General features: G+C 42.4%; 1 protein-coding gene across 12 annotated transcripts in view; it reads right to left on the minus strand.

Annotated features, from left to right (window-relative positions):
- The window catches only part of MAP4 (microtubule associated protein 4), a 250,361-nt gene that overhangs the window by 204,595 nt on the left and 22,682 nt on the right, over positions 1–23,084 (minus strand). The window lies entirely within an intron of this gene.

The raw sequence follows: 23,084 nt of genomic DNA on the forward strand, positions 1-23,084 counted from the left end.
TTCACAGCAAGGAAAGCGTTCCCCAGGAAATGTTGCTTGCAAGCAGCAGTTGCCCTTACAAGGTGTTGCTGCAAACAAGCATCTACTGTATAACAAATAAAGAGATATTATGCTGCAACACAATTCTCCCTTTGTGGCAAGAGAAAAACAAACCATATGGACACATTAGTCATGTCATATAAAGCTCTACCAGAAAGCTGTCAGACACTGTGGTGATGAAGACAGAATAGAAACTTAGCCAGAATTTACATCCCTAATAGGGATCTACTAAAGGGTTAACCGGTTACCTAGTAAGAATGCCCTTACTGGCACGCTTACCTGGGTAACCAGCAGGTTCAGACTGGCAGCCAGATCAACCGCACAGCGGGTTGCTCCAGCAAGGCAGGGCCAACTGATCTGTGGGCAGGGGGGTGCAATGCAGTGAGCCCAACCATGCTGAAGTAACCCCCTGGCCAAGGCAGTTAACTGGTTAAACATTTTGTAAACTGGTTAACTGCCTAACTGGGATTTTACAACCCTAATCCCTATCTGAGGGAATTTATAATCTTACATCTTGCTGGATGCGGATTTACATTAATGAATGTGCTGTGTTTGTGGTAACAGTAAATAGTGGTGTTAAACACTCAAGCATGATGTTAAAATGCTAAAAACAGCTTTAATGTAAAACAGACCAAATGAGAACGAATGCCATGTCATCTAATGCAAAGATATAATATATGGTGACACAGGATAGATTTGGTAAATCAAGATATATTTATTCTTAATTTATTACAGTTACAAAACTACTTCCACATTTCAAACTATTATTTGTTAACAATTCAGCTCTACATTAAAGCGTGTTAAGATTTTTTCAGATCCTTAGTACCGTATTTTCCGGCGTATAAGGCGACTGGGCGTATAAGACGACCCCCTAATTTATTAGCCGTATAAGACTACCCCCCCTTAAGAGTCCAACCGGCAGCGCCCCAGCGCCCCTCCGCCTCCGCAGCTTTGCTCCTGGTGTCCCTGGTCTGCTGGAGACGGTCCCCAGCAGACCAGAGGCACCAGGAGCAAAGCCTCAGAAGCGCGGCACCCTGCCGCCGCTTCGGCTTTGCTCTCAGTGCCTCTGGTCTGCTGGGGCCGTCTCCAGCAGACCAGGGACACCGGGAGCAAAGCCTCTGAGGACGCTGGCAGCGGGACAGCCGCAGCGTGCCTGGGCTGCCCTGCTGCCGGAGCCCCTCCGCGGCTTTGCTCTGCGTCTTCCTGGTCTGCAGACCAGGGAGATGCGGAGCAGCTTCTCTCGCCCTGGAGTACAGGGGCGGCGGGACCGCGAGGTCCCGCAGTCTGTGTCCTCCGGGGCGAGAAAAGCCCCATTGGTACCTGCAAGTCGGGGACTGCCTGTATACCCGGCGTATAAGACGACCCCTGATTTTTGGGGGATGTTTTTTAGCATAAAAAGTAGTCTTATACGCCGGAATATACGGTACTCAGGATGACAATTGCTTCCCTCATTTCTCATACCAGGGTTAGTTCTTTTTTGGCAGCAGCTGCCTTTATAGCCCATTTAGGAAAAAAACTATGATTACCCCTCCTCCTCTCCCCGCCCCACGTGATGGTGGTGCTAGTGTTGGGCATTCCTCCTACTAATGAAATATCCCACCACCTCTTACTGAGTCGCAATCTAGAAATACAGCTCAGGCAGGGCCAAAAAGGGATTTCTTATGTTTTACTCCATGAACTGCCAAAGTGGTCATCAACTGAAATCACGTTATGCCAAGTGACTCCAAAAATCAGACTATGGAATTAACAAGCTCTTAAGTGGACCAATTACCAATGTGGGAAAAGTTAAGATAGGCTCCCTGCTTGAGCAAGATTATGACCTTTCTGTGAAAGTAGTCTAACCCCGATATTAGACACACATCAATAAAATACTGTGCTCTTGTATACAAAGGTGTCATCAGGAAGGCCAAAGCACAATTGGAGTTGCAGCTAGCAAGGGATGTGAATGGTAACAAGAAGGGTTTCTGCAGGTATTTTAGCAACAACAAGGTGGTCAGAGAAAGTGTGGGACACTTACTGAACAAGAGTGGCAACACAGTGATAGATGATGTGGAAAAAACTGAAGAACTCAATGCTTTTTTTGCCTCAGTCTTCAGACAAGGCCAGCTCCCAGACTGCTGGACTGGGTGGCGCAGTATGGGGAGGAGGTGAAAGAACAGGTTAAGGACTTTTTAGAAAACCTGGACATGCACAAATCCATGGGGCCAGATGCAATGCACCACAAGGTGCTGAAGGAATTAGCTGATGTGATTGCAAACCACTGACCGTTATCTTTGAAAACTTGTGGTGATTGGGGGAGAGGTCCCAGATTATTGGGAAAAGGCAAATGTAATGCTCATCTTTAATAAAGCAAGAAGGAGAATCTGGAGAACTACAGACCAATCAGCTTCACCTCAATTCCAGAAAAATCACGAACCATGTCCTCAAGGAATCCAGTTTGAAACACTTGAAGGAGAGGAAGGTGATCAGTAACAGTCAACATGGATTCACCAAAGACACATCATGATTGACCAACCTAATTGCTTTCTATGATGAGATAAATGGCTCTATGGATATAAGGAAAGTGGTGGACGTGGGATACCTTCACTTTAGCAAAACTTTTTATGATAGTCTCCTGCAGTATTCTTGCCAGCAAGTTAAAGTAGTATAGACTGGACAAATGGACAAGCTGGATATAAAGCTGGCTAGATTGGTCGGTTTCAAAAGGTAGTGATCTACGGCTTGATGACTAGTTGGTAGCCAGTATCAAGCGGAATGCCCCAGGGGTCAATTTAGTTCAACATCTTCATTAATGATTTGGATGATGGGATGGATTGCACCCTCTGCAAGTTCGAGCATGACACTAAACTTAGAGGGAGATATGCTGGAGGGCAGGGTTAGGATCCAGAGAGACCTAGACAAATTGGAGCGTTGAGCCAAAAAATTTGAGGAGATTCAACAAGGACAAGTGCAGAGTCCTGCTACAGGCTTCAAACAGACTGGCTAAGTGGCAGTTCTCCAGAGAAGGACCTGGGGATTACAGTGGAAGAGAAAGTTGGATATAAGTCAACAGGGGGCCCTTGTTGCCAAGAAGGCTAACAGCATATTGGGTTGCATTAGTACGAGCATTGCCAGCAGCCTGAGGAAAGTGATTATTCCCTTCTACTTGGCCCTGGTGAGGCCACATCTGGAGCAATGTGTCCAATTTTGGGCCCCCCACTACAGAAAAGATGTGGACAAATTAGGGATGTTAAATATCCGTTAATTACCCAATCAAGTAATCAATGGAATTTCTATAGACTTCTCAACTAGCTGATGGGGTGGGTGGGGGGGGAGAAGACCACTGCCGCTATAGCTCTACACTTCAATATAGTAAGAGCCTGCCACGGAAATGGTGCTTGGGGGGAGTAAGGGGTGTGAGAATTCCTTTCAAGTTGGCTTCCCACCCCCACCCCCCGCCATCTCTTGCTTCCTCCCATGCTAACTGTGGTGGGGCTCGGTCAGACCCACTAATAAAAGAGAGTTATTCCCCTGCAGCAAAAGAAAAGGTTATAAAAAATTAGCAGGAATAACAATTTAAGTATCTATATTCTTCCAGCAATTTTTCTTAAATGGGTTTTCTCTGGCTCTTCCAAGTTACCGCAATTAATAAAGGTCCATTATTACTATCCCAAAATTTTCCGTGTTTTGTCAGAAACTCAGACAATTATTTGACAATCATCCTGTGATTCATGTAGGGCCTTAGATACACGAGAACTGAAAAAGGCACAGACACGGTAAACAAGCGTGATTAGAGGAATGAAACAGTATGAGGAGAGATTTAAGAGTGGGAATTTTCAGTTGGAAAAAAGAGACAACTAAGAGATATGATAGAGGTCTATAAAATCTTGACTGAAAGAAAGTGAAGAAGAAAATGTTATGTACTCCTTCACATAGCACAAGAACTAGAGGGGCACTCAGAGAAATTAATAGACAGTTTAATACAGACACATCGCCGAGTCAACTTGCAGAACTCCTTGCTAAGGGATGTTGCGAAAGCCAAAACTATAACAGAGTTCAAAAAACAATTAGGTAGATTCCTGGAGGGTATGTCCATCAATGGCTATTAGCCAAGACAGTTAGGGATACAACCCCCTGGGCTGAGTGTCTCTAACCTCTGTTTGCCACAAGCTTGGAATGGATGGATCACTGAAAATTTGCTGTGTCCTATTCATTCCCTCTGAAATACTTGCCATGGGTTGCTGTCAGACATAGGATACTAGGCTAAATGAACCATTGGTCTGACTGGCTGTTCTTATGTTCTTAATCTACCTCTATTCTGGATCTCTTCCCTTATTCCAAACTAAAATCTCAGCATGTCTGACATTTTCTCATGGCCAGCCATCAACTAAGCCCTAATAGCCTAATCAGAGCTCCTGAAATCCTCCTTCCCCTTCAGAATGGAGAGCATTTATCACTGATGAAGATCTTAATCTTTGCTTCCTCTTTGACTCAGCCCTCTCTTGACTCACATCCATTCTTCTTCCAGCACAGAATTTCTAAATCCAAACGTACACCTCTGCCCAAATGGACTAATCTATGGTGCCGAGCCCTGATCATCGCATGCCTTAACTGATGTAATCATCCCTCCTTCAAAATTATGGATAATTGATGTTCCTGGCTTAGAAATGTTTCATTCCTGTACTGCTCCATCTACTGGCTGCCTTTTCCCACCACAAAACACAAACTTTTCTACTCCTTACTTTCAAAGGAAATTTAGTTTAGCTCCACTGTGTCAGACTTTTAATCTCATAGCAAAGTCAGCTCTTTCTTCACTCCATTAATAAGACCAGCCGCAATTGCCAGATTCGCCTCTTCTCCCACAAGAATAGTCTTTGACTCCTATAATGCCCCATGCAAGTGAGAAAAGCGTCTGGTCAAAATCCATATAGGAGACTATGGAAGTGGCTTTGAAGTTCATCAGCCACACCTCGAAGTTCACCTCTAACGCATAATGAACTGCAAATTGATAAAGGCGAGACAGTTGGCAAATTGCACATGCTGCTCTTCACTGGCTAAGAAAAATTAACAAATAGTATGTGTGCGCTTTGTCACACCTCAACTTGCTTATTTGTCTCAGACACCGGTTACATCTTTTCTTTTAGACTATAAGCTCTTTGAGACAGAAATATAGTTTTCTATAAAGGCGCCTAGCACAATGAGCCCTTGACATGGTGTGCCTCCTCCAGATGGTATCACAGCAATTTTTATTACGGTTTTCTGTTTCCAAGTTACAAACTGTATGGTTATATAGAATCCTAATGGTAAATGGAACTATGTAAATGACCCTCAACAAGAAAGAATTTGAGGAAGGTGGATATGAACCACACTCCTCGAGAGATGTACTTGTGTTTAAAGACACAGAAAGGACTATGAGCTTGTTCTGAAGTACATTTGCCCATTCCTAAGGTCAGAAGGTATTCACTTTTGCTACGATCACACAGCCACTACACACACAGAACTTTCATTCAGCAGCTACATTACAAAATTAAACCAGATTAGTTTCAACAGTGTATGAAAAATTCTGATCCACATAGATTGGTATGTTAAAGAAAGAGGTCAGGATTTCCAGTTCATTTGGAACTTGGAAGAGTGCCGTTGCAGTGATGTTGCCATGGTGAGCATTTCAAAGCAAAACTACTAAGTAAAAAACTTGGAATGGCTAGACATGCATTTCACGATATTTCTAAGTCACCATGAAAATTAATGAGATTTACACAAAACCTGCTTATGTTTTCAAAGTTGATGCTTGTCATCTTTCATAATTTCTAGTGCCAGACTAGCTAGCTAATATCTTTTCATTTATATACCAGTCTCACATCTTCTAATATCACAATTCCCACATGTGCAGGCTGCCTAAAAACAAGGAAGATTACGTCCTGCTAGTATAAATGACTGCTAGCAGTGGGAAAGTGTTTCATATCTGTAGCCCACTTTTCAAAATTTGCTGCTGACATCAGCAAGAGTTGAAGATGCTACCACTTCTGAAATCATAAGAACGGCCGTATTGGGTCAGACCTACCAAACTACATGCCAAGAGTTTCAGAATAAAAAGGTAACTGAACACCAGGGTCTCTTGTTAAGTTTGAGTGCAGAAGACCCTCACAATGCATGGACTCACTATTCACAGTTCCATGTATTCGCAGGGTCCCCTGTCCCGGCCCGCTACGAGTTCCCTGTGGCCACCTGACCCCCGCGGCAACTAGGAGCTGCAGCTCACGGTACTCACCATCCACTGTGAATGGTGAAGGTTTCCTGTAGCTTTAGTTATTGTGAAAGATCCTAGTTTAAAAAACAGAGAACTGGCAAAGCACCAATAGCATTAAAGCATGATCTCACACCCTAACAAGTGTGCATCCATCTGACCCAAAGGAACCATCCCTAAGAGTAAGGACAGTCATCAGGAGCCATTCAGGAGATAACAGCATGCAAGCATCACAAACCTACTTTAAAATGAAGTCAGCATTCTAGAGGTTAAAGTTTTACTTGCATTTTTATTTCTACCCACAAAATCACTACTTTACACTGAATTCTGATGTCCAGTTATGTTCCCAGTTAAGCAAGTGTCACCATTTCCACAAATCATTTTGATAAGACTGAGTAACCCCAATATTAAGTAGCCCTTAAAATTGTCCCAGAAAGCAGTAAATACTTTGATCAGACACTTGCACTAAACTGTTAACAGATCCAGCTACAACACAGATGGCCCTGTGACTTGTCTAAGTGAACCCTAGGTGGGACTGAATTGGATTTTAGCCAGGTCCCTACAACATTCACCCATCTCAGCCAAGGCTATCACTCTGGAAGGGAACACAGGTAAGTTCATTTTACACTAAAAGACTTCACCATTTTAGGGACAGAATATTGTAACCAGGTCCCTTAGGGCACATCTATACACAGCAGGGCTAAAGCTGAAATAAGCTAGGCAACCTGAGCAACATCAACTGCGTAGCTTAAGTTGAAATAGCTTATTTCAGCTTTTGGTGCTGTCTACACAGCAGGAAATCCGAGTTAGAGCACTCTTCCTCCAACTGCCCTTGCTCCTTGTAAAATGAGGGTTACAGGAGTTGGAGTAAGAAATCCTCCAGCTCAACATTATTTTGACATTATGTCAAAATAACTGCTTGCTGAGTAGACGTGGCCTACATGTTATCTCAGATTAACGTCAGTTATTTTGAAATAACACTGCTGTGTAGACACAGCTGAAGTTATTTGTGTAGTGTACACAAGTCCTAAAGAAGCATTACAAACCAGAACAATCTATACAAAAAGAGCAGCGGGGCTGTAAGTCCTAAATTAACCACAATACAGAGCCTTCACTGTGACTCTACACCAGGGGTGGGGAAAATTTGGGGGGGATGGGGGGCCACTGACTCTCAGAAAAAAAAAATCAGTCAGGGGCCACTCACAAGTGAGAAGCAAAAAACCCCAAACCCCCTCATTGACATGGTCCCCAACTGAGAAGCAGAAAGACACGCTCCACATTCCCCTCGCACAGCAGAGCCTAGGGTGGGGTCCAGCCTAGTAGATTGTGTATGCTCCAGCCCCATGGTCCAGCAGCACCACTGCAGGCTCCCCAATACTGGGGGAGGCCCTGAGCCTCGGGGGGCCTGATTCAGGCAAGCCGGAGCCTTAGGTTCCCCACCCCTTCTGTATACTTATGCTCTCACCCCCTGGAGCAGCTGTGGACACATTCCAGAGAGACCAGGGCAATAGCATGGGAACCCTTTTCCTACTCCAAAAGGGCCAGATGAGAAGTTCACAACCCTCAGACGCAATAGGAACAGCAACAAGAATTCCTGTTTCCCCTTAAGAATGAAGACTGGTAGCAGGAATCAGGAGGAAAAAAAAATACTGACCATACTTAGCCAAAGGCCACCAAGATCCTTAAAACCCAAGAAATTATCTTTAAAAGAACCAATACATGAGACACTCACTATTCACAGAATTGCTATTCACAGTTCTGCATATTCACGGGGACTCCTGTCCCAATCTGGAGGCGAGGTAACAGGGGCCAGCCCCCACAGCGAATTCCCCGCAGCTGCTCAGCCCCCCATGGAGAGTTCAGGAGACACAGAGAGCTCATTGTGGTGGGGGGCCAGGAGTCATGTCTCCCAGTATTCACAAAATTTGCCATTCACGGTGGATGTGAGAACACATCCACCATGAATGACAAGGGTTTCCTGTACTTTATTAATCAGGATTTGTGTGGTAATTGATTGGATTCTACAATCTCTTTAAAACTGCAGTACTATCCAGGAAGTAACTGCAGCTTCCTAGAAAAGCCAAGACCTACTTTCATGTTTGGTCTGAGATAGCTGAAAGAGTAGGGCAGCATTTGTTTCTGCATTCGTGTATTAATTCAGCGACTGCAAAATGCAGTAAAAATGAATCTATGCTTCACAGATGCTAGAGATTACTATGAACACTTGCTTCCTTCGTTTGGAATCTGCTGCTAGAACCATAGCTGCTGCTTTTTCATGAAATTGTATCCTCTCTCAAAGAGGAACCTGAATTCGTGGAGGAGGGCTCTGCATTACACTCACACACTTAAGTTTCATGGGCTGCAGTTTCCAGTGTCTGTTTCTTTTACAGTAAATAGACACTAGAGTCACTGTTCAACTCCTGAAGTGCTAGTGTAAGATAATATCTTCTATCAAAACAGCCAGAGAAAAACCTATTAGAAACACCTAATGCTGCTCCTTTGTCACAGGTCATTCAAAGTCCCCAAAGGGTGCCAAGAACCTCATGCAAGTTACCTGCCAAGATAAATGAAAGAGGGAAAACAGTACCCCATTTTATATCAAGAACAGTAGCTTAAGAGTAAGGAATTCCCTGTCTTTGAGCATGGTTTTTATTTGGGCTATGTCAAAACCAATGTTGACAAACTATAGTTCTGATGGCATATGTGGAAGCTCTCATGTGAGCATCTCTAGTGATAGCTGAATTCATGTTCTGTGACAGGAGTGGGGATCCTGCGGCCCCTGGCTTGCCGGGATCTGGCCCCAGAGGCTAGGGGCTCCCCCACCCTGGCATTGGGGAGCCTGCACTGGCAATCCAGCCACACACACCCCTCCAATACCCCACCATGGGGCTGGAGCACACAAAATCTACTTGCTGGGGGGTCAGCAGCCCCCAACCCAAAAAAGATTCCCCACCCCTCTTCTATGGTTATATTTAGTTTACGATCCTTACAAACTTTTTCTTTGCAGGTAGCTTCTCTCTCACTAATAGCATAGGGGAGAGGCTGCAAATTCTAACCTTCCTATTCCTAGAGGCAAATTACATGCTGCCAACCATCAATGCAATTAACACAAGAAAAGAAATCAGGAAGTTTATAATTTCCTAAGCATGAAGATTTAACAGGCTCAGCATCTCCATTTCCTAGCATGATCACCACCAGCATCGCTCACCTCCACAAAGGAAGGACAACTAGGCTACCGTAGGACATACATAGTCAATGGATAAAAGCTCAGACACAGCACTAGAGAAGTAAATGTCATTTTAGACATGGCAGAATGAAGTACAGATACCTATTTTTAAGGCTTAAGTAAAAACATGGTCCTCTGATTAGCTAAAAATCGACACTGAATGATGTAGAATGTTTTGTCAACTTTTTCAGCTCTGAAAAAGTTGTTTCAAAGGCTGCAACGTAAGTCAGCAGTGCAGACTTACAAATCATCTCACATAATGCAAAATAATACCAGTACCTAGTTTGAAAAGTGTCTATCAAAGCAGAGCTTACGAAAGTTATACACTAATCACAATGACGAAAAACTGCATTACAGAAATAGCAATACCTCAGTGGCAATACACATAGCAAAGCATAAGGGAAGACTACAGAAAAACTGAGAGAACAAAGTACCAGGCAAATAAAATCTAAACACATGGGGAAACATACACCTGACAGTTCAATTACACAATATTTGAGAACATTAGTGAAGATGAGAGTAAAAAAAAAAAAGTTAGGCTGCTGTGAAGGACTATAGCATGAGAAAAAAATCCATACTGTGAAGGGGAGATTTTTAAAAGGCCAGAATACTGTAACTAGATAGCTTTATGATCATTAATATTTGTACTTATGCCAACTGAAGACAAGTATGTTTCCAAGATATAAATAAGCCCTTTTCCCACAACTGTGTCAGTGCCTTTTTCTATGCTGTCCCCTCAGCGTGAGCACACTCCTTTATCCTGGCCCACAAAGCCACTACCCTCTGTTCATTCAAATCTCTCAAGAAAATGTAATTCTGTGATACCCACAAGAGAATCAATAGCTATTTTAAAAGATAGATTTTGAGTCATGATTACCACATGCCTAGTTGCACGTTTTGAAGCTGTTTACTCTCCTTGCTCTATTCCCTTCCCATTGTTCACTCAGTAGTAGAGCCTCATCTAAAACCAGACTACTAATTGTCTGGGGGCAGGGACCATATCCATTCTAAAAAAAAAAAAAAATGCTTAGAACTTTGAGGTGATATGAAGATTGACCCATGTAGGTTGCCACAAAAAACGATTCCTGCCTCTCCCTTCACATTCCTAGCATTCCATATGCTTTAGTAACAATCAAGACAACCCCTGAAGGAGGCAAGTAAGTATTTCCCCTTATTTCAAGAGACTGAGAAATTGAGGCACATGTTTCACTACCAGGGTACAGAGCAATTAGAACTCAGGTGTACCTGCTTAAACCACATCACTTTTGTTTAGCACCGCAGCTGGCCAAGATTATGGAGGCCTTTACCATCTCTGAAAAATCATGACTTGGCCACTTCTGGAGCTAGACTTAAGAAACAGTCTGATAGAAACAATTCCAGAAATAAGAACAGAGGCTTGCAGCAAGAGCTGCCATTAAAAAAGCTAAGTACAGTGGAATGTTAAAAGACTGCAGTAGTGGAAAGAGCAATAATTTCTCATTGTATGATTTGGCTTTAAAACAAATTGGTTCACTTTAGCATAGCTGTTATAACCTAACATAAGTTGAGGACTGAGATACATTATATGTCACCACATGGTTAAATTGGACCAAGACACTCTTTATACCATGACACAGTTAGTTATATTGTATTTGCAAGAGTGAGCTGTAAACATTCCCCACACAATGAATTTAAATAAGATACCATACTAGAAAACCTCTGTTCCCCACACCGTCACCCAGCCACACTATGGCAAACAGCAGAACAGAAACAACCTTTATTTTCCATTTGTCAGCAATTCTGTCCATTTTGTCAGCATAGCTTTGAACAGATTTTTGCTGAAGTTATGTTGTTGCAAATAACCATCAAATAGAGCCTAACCTTGTTGCCGGAGAAGCCAGACTGTAATTTTTCCCCAATTTCTCTGATGAATCAGTGTCCTGAAAGATAATTCTTCCAAGAATGACCTACTTAATTTTGCTGGACAAAATATGACAACTTGAGTTTATCAGCACCTTCCATTTGGTTCACAGGTAAGCACACTCCAGTCAGAGGGGACAGGATGTTTCATGTCCTTAAGTTTGAGCTGCAATCAGTCCTCTTCCCAATTTAAAAATAATTGTTCTCCCAACCTTACAAAGCAGATTATTTTAGTACTGGAATCTGTTCCCTTCAGTGTTCATTAGCAGTTTGCAAGTTAAAAAATAGCACTCTATATGCAACCATTTTATGCCCTAAGAAATAGCGATTGTCATCTCTTCCTTCCATATTCAAACTCTGTTTCCTTTTAAAACCATCTAATTTTAAACCTACTTGTATATTGTTCATGGTTCACAGCCAGACCGCATGTCAGACTGACAAAATTAAAATAGCATCAGTGTCCCATATTTATTGCCAAATTTACAAGCCAATAATTTCAATAATCACAAATTGATCTTGAAGGTCAGGAAGTCAAGCTGGTTTCGTTGAGTCCTGCATCATTACCAATAACGTTCCATAACTAGAACTTGAGTAAAAACTTTTTTGTGTGTGTGGAAAGTAAAGCAGGCAAATACAACTACCACTACCCACAGGCACAGAATTGAGTAAGTCAGAGTTGCTTTTATTGGGTAATTTTTCCAACCACAGGCACTTTAAACGCTGTGTTCTTATTTTTAAAAGGAATCTCAATTCACCTTAATGTTATTAGGAAATAAGGGTGAAAAGCAAACAGTAATTGTATTGCCACCCAGGAAACCCCAGTTAAGTAGTAAATTGTACCAATGAGCAAAATTCCATCTATTCAGAACTTCTGCTAGGAGACTAGGCAATAGAATTTCAATCAGGAGTAGTTGCAGCTGTTACTGTCCAACAAGCAGTGGGAAAGTAATTTATCAAAGGCTTCATGTCAGCAAGATGGAGGTCCTGACTGAAGAGTTACAGAAGTGAAAATATTGATATTTAACATTAACTTTTTTCATGCATGTTGAATTCATTGTACATTGATCATCATGACATCTTATTTACTATAATCATGTTTCATACTAAGATAGAGTACTTTACAAACATTCATTTTTCATCTACGTCAAGGTAAGAAGGAACCAATAGATCGTCTATTCTGACCTCCCTGTCTAATAGGCCTCAATACAACATCCTTACTAAATAAATGCTGTCTCTATGCTACATATGGGGAAACGGAGGCTGAGAGGCTAAGTGACTCGCCATTCATGCTTTTTTGCTGAATGTAATAGCACGGTTTGAAAACCATGGAAAACTAATGAAACTGAATTAACCTATGATATTAAAGAGCCCTATTCTGTTTGTTCCATTTCTTGTCTACAATCTGTATATAGTCACTGACATTCTAACAAAACCATTAGAATAAGGGTGGAGAATCTTTGTTCTAACTGACCCACAGAAAAATCAGTTGGGGGCTGAACACAAGAGAGACACTAAAAGAAAAATAACCCTCGCTGATGTGGCCCCCGACTGAGGAAAAAGACACTCCCCACAGACCCCTCCCACACCAGAGCCAAAGGAGGCCCTAGTAGTAGATTGTTTGCTCTAGCCCCGCAGTGAAGTGGCAGGGGGGCTGAAGAGCCTGCACAGGCTCCCCAGAGCTGGGGGGGGAAGGGGAGCCCTGAGCCTCGGGGGCCAGATCCAGGCAAGCCGGAGGCCACATCTGGACCCAAGAGCTGAGGTTCCCTACCCCTACATTAGAAAGAGGTCACGCAAACCCTAAATTCATAGGAACAGTATGATTACCTTGCTTGTTTCCAAAAGCTCCAACAGGAGCGAGCATGTACTTTCTGTACCATTTACCTGCTGCCTTATAATGCTGGCATTTCAGCCTACATGCATATCTCAACTCTGAAACATTACATAGATCAAATAGACTACTCTGTGGGTCAGCCAGCTCAACAAACTTTTGTTTCAGCAAATAGTTTGGGCATTGCACATTACTCCAATTGGTCAGTGGAATGAGATCATTCCTAATAGTCAATTTTATCAAAAAGCTTTTTGTTATGAGCTGCTCTACCTCAGAAAGCAAGTACCATTTTATACACTATGTACTAAAAGGAATTCTCAGAAAAGTTAGCCTTACAACCCAAAAGGTACTCAGAAATCTCCACATTTCAGCCTCTTTCATAATTCCATTAAAAATTACAAACTACTGACAAATCACAGCAAGTGGGTGAATTTCTTATTCCAGCACCGTGTTTTACGACCAAACTCTCAGGCTCCACAACATTGCTTTAGTTTGCAATAGCAGGAAAGTAGCAACTCCTAAATCTCCTAAGCCTGACCTCATGCAGAAGAGGAGCAAAAGGCAATGAATAAGATCCCTATATTGCAAGAAGGATTCCCATACAGTAGATAGAGGATCTAAGTCAGAGGTCTGGACTACCAGAAGGGAGTAACGGAGTAAGATGAAGCCGGAGGAGAAGAGGGCAGACAAGGAAAAAGTAAAACAAAGGCTAAGTAAAATGGACACTTGGCTAATCTGCTAAATGTCATAATTCTTAGTTCCATTTAATGGAGGATGTTGGTTACATAAAGATACGATTTTAGAAAAAGACAAGACTAGATCTTATTTCAAGTTCCACTAAGCAAAAAGGTAGTGGATTCAGATTCTGCACATATTCAAAACACAGATCATAATTAAAGTAGTGTTTTACTGCTGACTACCTGAGTTAAAAACTAGATTCAGCAAGCCAAAAATCACAGAAATGTAAAAATGAAAAGAACTTTAATTTTGCAGGATGAAATTTTCAAAGTCACCCAAGTCCCACTGACTTTCAAGAGGACTTAGGTTTTAAGCACCCAAGTGACTTTTAAAGATAGGATTTAAGCATATTTTCACCCAATTACTGCCCATAATTTCTCTCACGTGCACGCACGCACACCAACAGAACTTAGCACTAGCTTAGCTTCTGCTTTGATCTGGCAGCTTTCTACCTGGTCCAACTGATGACCCTCTCAGTGGCAAGTGAGCTATCAAATTCTACTTAACAAAATACAGGACTATGTAGCACTTTAAAGACTAACAAGATGGTTTATTAGGTGATGAACTTTCGTGGGCCAGACCCACTTCCTCAGATCAAATAGTGGAAGAAAATTGTCACAACCATATATATCAAAGGATACAATTAAAAAAGATGAACACATATGAAAAGGACAAATCAAATTTCAGAACAGAAGGGACATTGGGGAGGAGGGAGGTAAATGTCTGTGAGCTAATGATATTAGAGATGATAATTGGGGAAGCTATCTTTGTAATGGATAAGATAATTAGATTATTTATTCAGACTCAGGTGTAAAGTGTCGAATTTAAGCATGAATAACAGTTTGAATGAACTTATTATTCAATGAACTTATTATTGAATGAACTGTTATTCATGCTTAAATTCGACACCTTACACCTGAGTCTGAATAAAGACTGAATATATATGGTTGTGACAATTTTCTTCCACTATTTGATCTGAGGAAGTGGGTCTGGCCCACGAAAGCTCATCATCTAATAAACCATCTTGTTAGTCTTTAAAGTGCTACATAGTTCTGCATTTTACTTTTTAACAAGACTTTTAACCTTGAGGGTCTACGGTTCATTAGAACTCTTAAATACATCAGCATAAACCTGTTACATTAGGTGGAACAAGGTGAGAACACTTCAAAACATGACAGACTGCAGACCTTGGCTATGAATTAATTTAGCACTTCCTAATGTGTGGGGCACATCTCCAAGAGATGGGGTCCAGAAGAGGTGTCACTTAAGATAGGTAAGCCTCTAACATACAGTAGGGCTGAAGAGGTGCATGATTGGTTTCATTTTCCTGAAAGGGAGGTTTCAGCTTTCAAATGTTTGAGAAATACTTACACTGACTATTTTTTAAAAGTAAAATTATTAATAAGAGAGCAAAGCTTATAGTCTCTGTATGTAACTGGTTTCCAGCTTAAATGTCTTTTTAGTTATTTGAAACAGTTGGTTTGCAAACTCTGGGTGTGTCTCCACTATACAGTTAATTTAGGTGATCAGCACCTGAGTCAGAGCACCCAACTTAAACTAGTTATGACATTATCAGATTTTAATAGGAAAATGCAGATCATTATTGCACCTACTGTTGTATTTGCCCCAAATTCCGTGCAAAGTGGGCCAACACAAGCTTATGCTATGCGGATTCTGCTTACAAAAATCATACAAGTAGAGTATGTAAAGTTATGAACACGGATCTCTACTTGCATTTCAATGTTTTCTGTCTGGGAGGTGGCAGCAAGCATCGACCACCCCCTTCTCTCCCTTTATGGCAGTGAGGCTCAGGGGCCACTGCAATTAGTGAAGCAGAATGGAAAGGGGCTACCCCTTCTCTCAGAACTAACATTGTGAATGCTCATCTTTGTGCAAGTTTTAAGCCAGAAATTGGGGGAAGAAGATGAATTGAACCAGGCAGAACTACCATGCCTACAAAGAATACTGAGCATGGAAATGGACTGGACCTTGAAGCACGGATCATAAGTAGATAGGGAAATGTCTATTTAGTTGCAATCAGGTTATTTTCTTTGTTTTGTTGTTTGGTTATACTTCTCTGTGCTAAGTCCATGTCCCTCCCATACAGTTTAAAATACAGTGTATCCCAGAGATACATCATCTCATGTTTTAATCTGTTCTTTCCTCAGTTTCTCTGTAAAACCTAGCAACCAAGTATGCTTTATCAAGTATATCTTTTGTTTTGTTAATAAAATCACCTTTTTTAAGGGGATGATTTGATTCTTCTGCCCTGGGAGGTAACAGGAGGTCTGTGTATGCATGCCTAAGAGTGAGAGCAAAATGCAGGACAATGTAGCACTTTAAAGACTAACAAGATGGTTTATTAGATGATGAGCTTTCGTGGGCCAGACCCACTTCCTCAGATCAAATAGTGGAAGAAAATAGTCACAACCATATATACCAAAGGATACAATTAAAAAAATGAACACATATGAAAAGGACAAATCATATTTCAGAACAGAAGGGAGATGCGGGGGGGGGGGGGGGGAGGAAGGAAGGTAAGTGTCTGTGAATTGATGATATTAGAGGTGGGGAGAGTGGGATGTCTGTGAGCTAATGGTATTAGAGGTGATAACTGGGGAAGTTATCTTGGTAATGGGTAAGATAGTTTGAGTATTTGTTCATTCCTTCTCGGAGAGTGTCGAATTTTAACATGAATGACAGTTCAGAGGATTCCCTTTCAAGTGCAGATGTAAAAGGTCTTTGTAGCAGAATGCAGGTGGTTAAGTCATTGAGAGAGTGTCCTTTCTGGTTAAAATGGCAAGAAACTGTTTTTTCTTTGTGATCTTGTCTGATATCTGTTTTGTGGGCATTAATCCTTTGGCGAAGTGTCTGAGATGTTTGTCCAATGTACATAGCAGACGGACACTTTCGGCACATGATAGCATAAGTTATATTTCTGGATGCGCAGGAATATGTGTTCTTGATCTTATAACTCACTTGGTTAGGTCCAATAATGGTATCGGCAGAATGAATATGTGGACAAAGCTGGCAACGGGGTTTGTTGCAAGGGAAGGTACCAGGGTTGGTATTAGTGTGGTATGTCCTGTGGTGGTTGGTAAGAATCATCTTGAGGTTAGGTGGTTGTCTATAGGAGACTATGGGTCTGTCTCCCAGAGCCTCTTGGAGTATGGTATCCTGTTCCAGTATAGGCTGTAGTTTCTTGATAATGTGTTGGACAGGTTTAAGTTGGGGGTTGTAGGTGATGACAAGTGGTGTTCTATTGTTGGTTTTCTTGGGTCTGTCTTGAAGTAGATGGTTTCTAGGTATTCGTCTGGCTCCTTCAATTTGCTTTTTTATTTCTCCGGGTGGGTAGTTGAGGTTTATAAATGCTTGGTAGAGATCCTGAAGCTTCTGGTATCTGTCAGTGGGATCAGAGCAGATGCGGTTGTATCGAAGGGCTTGGCTATAGAAGATGGATCGTGTGGTGTGTTCTGGATGGGAGCTGGAAGCATGTAGGTAACTGTATGAGTCGGTGGGTTTTCTGTATAGAGTGAGAGGTCAGTTATCAGAGATTGCAGTTTGTTTTCTCTTTTTTACTCCAAGTTCTCTCATGCTAAAAGAGCCCCTCTAGAAGAAGTCCAAATGCTTTCTTCTGGTGTTCAAGAAGAAAGATGGGGGTTTTTTCACTTGGTGGTGGAAGCTGCCTTCCAAGGCCAGGGAATCTGTGACCTTGGGAAGCTTTTAAGCAGAAGTCTATAGAGGCAAGGTATTTTATGGTCTTTTGTAGGTGCACCTTCTGCACTCGCAGCACCAGAGTAGGGAACAGCCTTGACAGCTTGTATAACTTCTGGCTGACCAGAGTGGCAGCTGAAGTGCTGTGTGTGACTGGTATGGTGTCATATAGAGGAGGACCCCAGTCTTGAGCTATAAGTAACCCTAGTTGTAAGCAGTTCACCCTGATTTGACCCTCACAGTAGTGCCCCTACATCCCATGTTATATTACCCTAGTCTTAGGAAGCCACTGCAAAACCATACACGAGTTACTACGTCCTCACTGATGATGATCACAATGTGTTTTTAGGACTTCTGGGGGCACATCCCAAGTTTCTCTGTGCTGCAGAAAACAGAGATACTCTGATTCTCTATCAGAGAATTGTAGGAGAATTTCTCTCTCCTGAACACACTGGAAGAACTGTGGGAAGGCACTGCACAATTAAAGCACTTGAGTGTTTTAGTCTGCATCCTCACTACAAAATGAGAAAATTACCTGCCTGAATAAAAAAGTGCCACTCATACTTTATCCTAAAGCCCCAAATAGGCCTGCTAGCTCAAACTGCTACTAAACTGAGGTCAGAGGGTTTTTTGTGCAGATGGGATGGGCACTAAAAAAAAAAAAATACTCAAACAAGAGTCCAGGTTAACTGCAGTAAAAGCATGTCAACCAAACCCATCTCAGTCCCACAAAGGTAGTCCTTTGACTCATTTCCGTGACAATATCAGAAAGAGCTCAGACACTAAAAATTAGTGCTCCCTAGAATACTGGCTATTTGCCTCCTGTGAATGAAAGGGATTTTTTGTTGCAATAGGTCACATCACTTGCATCATGGCTGAAAAGACTATTGAGAACAAGACATATTGTGCATCTAAGTGACACATGGAATAATTCTAAGATAAGCAGACTGCAGCATAAAAGTAACTGCTAATGGTTTACATTTGAATCTTATGTACTTGAAAATCAGTGCACACAAGCTTTCTGCAAGTACACTACCCTGAACAAGTCTCTGCTTCTGTTCACAAGACAAATCCAGTCTCCTTGTTCCATATTAATTTAAGTCAGTTATACAGAACACCAGGTAATACACTACAGAGCACCAGGTAATCCCCAACACTGACATTTACTCTTCCCTTCCCCTTTTCTGCTATCATTACCGTTAATCCTAAACGCCATTAGATACTCTTTTCCAGACCGCAATTTTAGATGTTTTATAGGGACAAGTTAAATACACTAATTTTAAAAAGCATGGGCAGCTCTTTCCTGGCTGTTCTTAAGGATTTAGAACTTAACGAAAACCTGACATCAAATCCCAACCAAGTTGGGCAGGATAGCTGGATATATGGCTTCCCTTTGTAAATTATGCAAAGGAGTCAAGTAAGTCATTTGCATCTGGGAAGATTTCACATATTACAGTTATCTATAATATGGCAGAGGTCTAGGTTGGATACTAGGAAAAAGTATTAGAGTGTTAGAAGTCCAGAACCAAGAATAAATAAGTTGGGGGGAGGGAAAGAAGAAGGGAAAAAAGTAAAGGAGGAAAAAAAAAGGAGGGGAGGAGGGAAAAAAAAGAGACACAGAGTAGATAAGCTTCAGCGAAGTAGCTAAGTTAGTCTGTAACAGGAAAAACTTAAACAAATAGTCTAGTAGCACTTTAAAGACTAAGAAGTTACAAGAGGCTGATAGGAACCATTAGCACCATCATTGTTTGGTTGGTTAAGTCAATACGATGTGGAAAGTAGTGTGCTAACCAGCCCATGTCTTTGTTCATACCATTTGCATAAGAATCAAACTTGTAAATGAAGTTAAGTTCCAATCCTTCTCTGTGTATTTGGCTTCTGGATTTTGGCTGAAACAAAACGGTGACTTGGAGATCCATTAATGAGTGTCCAGGTAGATTGAAGTGTTCTCCAACAGGTTTTTGTGTATTGCCTTTTCGGATATCTGATTTGTGTCCATTAATTCTTTCCCATAGAGACTGTCCAGTTTGGCCAATATATATGGCAGTGGGGCATTGTTGACATTTGATGGCATAGATCACATTAATGGTTGTGCAGTTCAATGAGGCTGATTTGGTGGCTGATGTGGTTGGGTCCAGTGATGAAATCGCTAGTGTAGATGTGTGGGCAGAGTTAGCACCAGGGCTGATTGCAAATGAAGTCTGCCCACACTGCCATGTACATTGGAAAAACTTGACTGTCTCTGCAGGAGAGAATTAATGGACACAAATCAGATATCCGAAAAGGCAATACACAAAAACCTGCTGGAGAACACTTTAACACACAGTGTATTACACGAACACGCCAATCATCTGAAGAAGAGGGCTCTGCCCACGAAAGCTCATGATACCATGTTGTTAGTCTTTAAGGTGCTACTAGTCTTTTTTTTTTTTTTTTTTTTTTTAAGTTTAATCTTTATTTTGTTAGACTGACAAGCCAAGCTCTTCTTTAAATCTTCTCTGGTAAGATAGGTTCTCCATTCCTCTGACTGTCTCTCCACCTCTTCCCATTTGAATTCTTCTTTCTTAAGCACAGAAGACCTCAACTGTACACTATTCAAATCAAGTCTCACCAGTGCCTTGTACTTCCTATCTCTACTGGAAATACCTTACCTGATGCATGCTAGGGATGTTAAATATCAGTTAACTGAATAGTCGAGTAACCGCATGAAATTTTATCGGTTAATCAACTATTCTATAGTCCCATGGGGTGGGGTTGGTGCCGTTGCATCAGACAGCAGTGCAGAATGCCAGGTGGGAGCTGGTCTGTGAGGGGAGCCAGTTTAAAAACCAGCTCCCCTCATCGACCAGCTGCTTGTCACTCTGTGCTGCTGCTTCTGAGAAAGAGGCAGCAGTGCAGGATAGCAGCAGTCCCTGTCTAGTGGCCGTCTGAGCTCCCAGACCCGAGCCACAACTGAGCCTGCCCACCTGGTTCTTAATACACTTGAAATGCACAGCTGAAACAAGTGTAGGTCCCAGACCCTGCATGAGCTGGGACTGAGACAGGATGCCTGCCTAGCTCCTAGTACATTTTAAATGCCGAGTCACAGCAGGGGTAGGCCCCCAACTCTTCACAAGCCAGGACTGAGCCAAGCTGCTAAAAGATTTACTGGCAGGGAGAGGGGGAGAAAGGAAGTGTATAGTCGATAGCATTAACCTATAAGCTTTTGCTTATTGGTTAACCAACTACACTATTACATCCCTAATGCATCCTAGGATTGTATTAGCCTTTTTCACAGCTGTATCACATTGGCAGTTCATAGCCATTTTGCAATCCACCATACATCCAGGTCTTCCTCCTCTTCTCTCACTTTCATCTGATATGTCCCCAATTTATAGCAAAAATGTTTGCTGTTAATCCCTAAATGCATGAACTTCCACTCTGCATAATTAAATTTCATCCTATTTCTATTACTCTAGTTATTCTAGTTTTCCAGCTTGCCCAGCTGTGTGTGAGATATTCCAGTTCTGCTCCATATTGGCCAAACCTCCCAACTGTGTCATCATCTGCAAGTTTTATTAGCAAACTCTCACTTTCTATGCTAAAGTCACAAATGAAAACAAGTAAAAACTGATACTCTCTTAGCAACCTCCCTCTAGTTTGACAGTTCCCCTTTCAGCATGACCCTTTTTAGTCTTCACTTTAACTGGTTTCTTTCAGTTCTTGCATTAACCTCCACCTTCTCCAATTTAACTAACAATTTCCCAACTGTATTAAATGATTTACTAAAAATCCAGGTAGCTCAAATCTACTGCATTTTGACTAGGAAACTGGTTATCTTCTCTAAAAAAAGATCAAAATTGTGCAAGAGCAAGTTGTCCTTTGTAAAACTATGCTGTATTTCAGCGTTTCCCAAACTGTGGTCCGTGGCCCAGTACTGGTCCTTAGGAAAAAAATACTGGGCCTCAGAAATTTTTTTGAGAGAGCCCACCTCACTACCTGCAACCCCCAAGATGAATGTCGCACTGAACTTCCAGTGTCAACGGAGGTAGCGCGGGCTTCCTGAGGTGTCGGGGGGCAGTTCTGCAGCTGCGCTACCTCTGTTGAGCTGCTCTCCCCCCTACCCGAACAGCTGGCGCGGTACCTAAAACTCTGGTCCATCGTTCGCTGGGGACTTTGTTCCACTGCTGCCTTGCTGCACGCAGGAGCGGGGGTGTGGGTGGGGATCCGGGACTGCACTGGCTCGGGCGGCATGTGCTCCTGTGGGGATCAGAGGAGCAAGGCACACGCTGGCCAAGCGGTTGGGGCAGGCACGGTCCGGGACTCCCCCTATCCCCTTCCCCCACAAGTACCCTGCCTCAGCACCCACAAGCACCCTGTCCCCTGCTCCAGCACTCATTGGCACCATTCCCCAGAACTCTGTCCCAGCACCCACAAGCACAGTTGGGGTCACATTAGTGAGGTTTGAGGGGTTTGGAGTTGTTGTATTTTTGTATCTCACTTGTGTGGTCCCAACTGATTTTTCTGTGGGCTAAAGTTGGCACTAGGGGCTTTGGGAGGAACAGAAACAATTTATTTGCATATTCATCATCTGCTTAATGACTATGCAAATAAATGTTACTGGTCCACCAAAAGCTCATGAAAGGATTTACTGATTCCCAGTATCAAAAAGTTTGGGAACCCCTGTTGAATTTTATCCTAATTACTATTTACCTCTATGTACTTAACTACTCACTTTCAGAATTTTGTTCTAAGACCTCATGTATAACTGAGGTTATATACCTCATATATAACTAATAGGTCTGTGGTTTCCCATATCACGCTCTTTCACTCCCTGCTTTCTTAAATACAGGTACTAGGTTTGTAATTTTCCAAACATGAGTTATGAACCCTAAGTTTACAGCAGGGGTGGGGAACCTTTTTTGGGTCAGAAAAAACAGTCAGGGGCCACACACAAATGAGAAGAAAAAAAACCAACAACACGCCTTCACTGACCTGGCCCCCAACTGAAGAGAAGAAAAATCCTCACAGATGTGGCCCCCATCTGAGAAGCAGACACTCCCCTCAAGCTCCAGCCCCAAGGACAAGGGGGTGGGGGCTGATGGCTTACTTCTAAGGCCTGATTTACCCTTCTGGGGGGTCTGGGGCTACTGAATTTTGTGCCCCCCCCCAGCTCTGGGGTGGGGCCAAAAATGAGGGGCTCAGTGTGCGCGATGGCGCTGCTGGGGAGCAGGCTAGAGGTAAGGATGCAGGAATGCGCTAGGGACGTAAAAAACCATTTAATCAGTTAACCAGTTAAACGTTATGGTGAACCACTTAAACAGGGGCAGCTCAAGGCAAGTCACAGGCTGGATCAAGCTTGCGGGCTGTAGGTTCCCCACCCTGGTTTATGGCATTGGAAAAAATGTGTTTGGGTGTTGGGCCATATATAGTTTATC

This window comes from Pelodiscus sinensis, chromosome 2 (assembly GCF_052426305.1).
Source record: "Pelodiscus sinensis isolate ZL-2025 chromosome 2, ASM5242630v1, whole genome shotgun sequence".
Taxonomy (NCBI): Eukaryota; Metazoa; Chordata; order Testudines; family Trionychidae; genus Pelodiscus; species Pelodiscus sinensis.